We start from the raw sequence: 3,569 nt of genomic DNA, 5'->3' as shown, positions 1-3,569 counted from the left end.
ATGGGAGGTTTGGCATTCTTACTGGTACAGGGCATGTTGTAACATTCTCTATCAGGGATCGGTGTGGCTGGTATGTGACTGGAAGATAGACACTAAATGAGTTGGTTCCTCTTTAAACTTTCGTTGCCTGGAAATGTACGTATGTATGGTCTGGTTGTGAGAGTGCACGTGTGTGTGTGAGCCTGTGTGCCTGTAGGCACGACTATTTGTGTCGACATGCTATCATATGGGTGAGCAAATGTATATGTCTAATTGTGGTCATGAACGCATGCTATATGAGTGTGAGTGCGTGCGTGCGTTGGTGTCTATGTGTGTATTTATGTGGCTGTGCATTATGTGTGTTACTGTGCATTTTTGCTCTGTTTGTGTTCCGGCCTTTGTTTTACTTAAACGTTCGTGGGATGTGGGCATCGCTGGCTCGGCCAGAATTTATTGCCCATCCCTAATTGCCCAAGCGTGTGGGGGTGGGGCAGTCTCTGTCTGCCGACAAACAGATGGAACTGTTAAAGGGGAAGAAAATACAGGAATTACAAAGCCTGACTAAGTTCACTACATTGAAAGCAATAGAAGCTCCCAAAGTAATTGAAAGAATTGGTGAGGAGGATCTTATTGAGCGAGAGGCCCAGTTAGGCACTGTGAGCTCATTGATGGAGGGGCAGAATTTGGCTCATAAAAACGGAACATATTGGAAATACCAAGCAGGTCAGCAGCATCCGTGGGAAGAGACAAAGAATTAATGTTTCAGCTGGTGATCTTTCGGCAGAACTCGGAAATATTAGAGGTGATAGTTTTTAAGCAAGTATCCTGGGAGGAACATGGAAAGGAGGAAGAACAAAAGGTCTGTGATAGGTGGAAGATGGGAATGCGCTGGTCAATGAGAGGCCATTTGAGTGAGGGAGCAGACGATGGCGACTCATTACGTGAATTAGAAATCTGGTTAATGAGAGATCATTGGCTGATGTAGAGTGTTGGTTGTGGGGTGCTCATTGAGCAGTGAGTTAATTCGAGCTCATTGATGAAGGGGGCAATTGAACAATACGAAAGCATTGAGTGATAAAAAGAATTGGCCAATGCAAGCTCATTGAGTCATGGAGAATGTTGAGCAATGGGAACGCTCTGAAGGAGACATTTCAGCAATTACTGAGTGATAGGTGAGTTCGACAATGAGTTCATTCAATGGGAAAGTCATGAAAGGTAAGTTTTTTGAGGTCTGGAGTTGGCGACAATAATACGAACTCATTGAGTGACTAGTAGAGAATTAGACAGTAGAAGGTCTATTTGTGATAGAGTGTTGGGCATATGGGAAATCATTGAGTGATGGAGAGTGTTGGAAAACTGGATCTCACTGAAGAATAGAAAGAGTTCTTCAATGAGAGCTTTGAGTAAGGGAGTGATCGACAACGGAATGTTAGTGAGTGATGCAGAGATTTGGAAAATGAGAGCTCAAAGAGTGATGTATCATGTTGGACAATATGAACACAATGAGTTATTGACCCATTGGGAGCTTGTTGAGTGATGAAAACAGTTGGAAAATTACTTCTCATTAAGTGACAGTTGGAAAATTGGAAGTGCAGCGAGTAGGTAGGAGCAGGTTGGACAGTGGGAGCTCATTGATTGAGTGTTGGGCAATGTACAATGGAGAGGGCTATGGCAGTTCACTGATGATTGTCAGAACTGGTTAATGGTTACACATTGAGTGAGAGACTTGGGAACGGGAAACTATTTGGGTGATACAGAGCGAGTTGAATAATGAGAACACGTTGAATAAGTGACAGAGATTTCGACAATAGGAGTCCATTGAGTGATGCAGAGAGTTGGTCAATCGGAGTTGAATGACTGATGCAGAGTGTTGGACAAATGAAACTCATGCTTGATGTTGACAATTGGACAGTGGAAGCTCATTGATTGAGTGTTGGACAATGATACAGACAGTTAAACAATAGGAAATCATTGAGTGACTGTGTGAGCTTTTGATAATGGGAGCTCATTGAGTAAGGGGGAGAGTTAGACCATTGCAGCTCAGTTAACGATGCAGTGAGTTAGACAATAGGAATTCATTGAGTAACTGGGGAAGGATGGATAATCGAAACTCATTGAGTGAGCGGGGAGATGATCAATGGTAGCTCATGTGGCTTTTCCTCGCCAGCATCCATGGATTCCCTTGCCTCCTCTCCTATTCTTTTTACATTCGGTGCCATCCTACTTCACATGATGTGACTGTAATTAGTAACCATCATCTCTTTCTTTCCTTCTCTGGCAGCGAACATAATGAATACAGTGATTCTGATCTGAGGGAGCTGCGGCATCTCTAGATGTATAGGCCGGTACCTGGTGTCCATGGCAGTGGCAAACTTGCTGGTCATCATTGAAGTACGTGGGAACCCTCGACTTCCCCTTCTCATTCCTTAACCATTACTATGTGTGTAGCCTCAACTGCATTATGAATGCTGCATTGGTGGATTGCTCGGTCTGGCTCACCGTGGCCTTCACCCTCGATCGGTTTTATGGCCATTTGTTGCCAGAGGCTGAAAGTTAGGTACTGAACGGTGAGAACGGCGGCACGAGTAATAATGACACTGCATGGTAGGCAAATTGAGAAATATCCCACGCTATTTCACCTACGAACCCATTCACACACGTGGTCCTTACAATGGGTGCAAACTTCGCAATGTGTGTACAAAATCACTGTGGTCTGTTACAGTCTTAACCCCTCACATTCCCAATGTTTGTAACTTGCTGCTCAATGCTCTGACCGTCAGACACATTGTCATGGCCAGTCAGGTCTGCAAGGCATTCCGAAGTCAAGGTAATGATGGGAAACAAGTTGACCTGGAGATGGAGAACCGGCGAAGGTCCATCATCCTGCTCTTTTCCATGTCGGGCAGCTTCGTCGTGCTGTGGATGACCAGAGTGATGGACATTGTGTGTCAGGAAATAATGCTGGACATGAGTCCGAATTTAATAGTCACAAATGTCAGGGACATGTTGATGTATCTGAACTCCTGCACCAACACCTGCATTTATGCTCTCACCCAGGCTAAATTCAGGGAGGAGATGAAACGTGTTGTGACACATCCCATTCATCTGTTACTGAAGTTCATCAAAGAATGAAAACCAACACGGTTAACTTATCGACTCCACAAAAGGCACTGCCCAGGAATCTGGGGTTGCGGTCAAAGCAGTGATAAAACGCCAGGATGCAGCCAAACTCATTCCAGCTAAATGCTGTGTTTAATGTTGTTAAAATAGTTGTGGAAAAGTGAGCCGGTGTGTGAAAGGGGCAGGTCGAGGTAACAGAGGGGACAAGAGCAGGTAAAGCTGGGATGTTCAGGAATAATCTTTACTGGAGCAATTCCACTCCTTTTAATTCTTCTCATGTCTTATTACCATCGACATCATCCAAAACTTCCATCTTTCCGCTACCGAAATGGAACGAATCAGGAATGTGCTAGAAGACACTCCATTTGCCGGTATGAGTGCAACTGCAATCACGGTTTGGACATTGACAAGGGTGTTATGCGAGATGGACACAGCTCATGGGAGAAAGAGGAGGAGCAATTTGTGGAAGA

General features: G+C 44.6%; 1 pseudogene; it reads left to right on the top strand.

Annotated features, from left to right (window-relative positions):
- LOC137362516 (probable G-protein coupled receptor 139) lies at nucleotides 1-3,111 on the top strand (annotated as a pseudogene).
- Nucleotides 3,112-3,569: the final 458 nt, after the last annotated feature.

The sequence above is a fragment of the Heterodontus francisci genome, unplaced genomic scaffold, assembly GCF_036365525.1.
Source record: "Heterodontus francisci isolate sHetFra1 unplaced genomic scaffold, sHetFra1.hap1 HAP1_SCAFFOLD_571, whole genome shotgun sequence".
Classification (NCBI taxonomy): Eukaryota; Metazoa; Chordata; class Chondrichthyes; order Heterodontiformes; family Heterodontidae; genus Heterodontus; species Heterodontus francisci.
The sequence above is the reverse complement of the archived record's forward strand: the minus strand, read 5'-3'. Positions and strand labels throughout refer to the sequence as shown.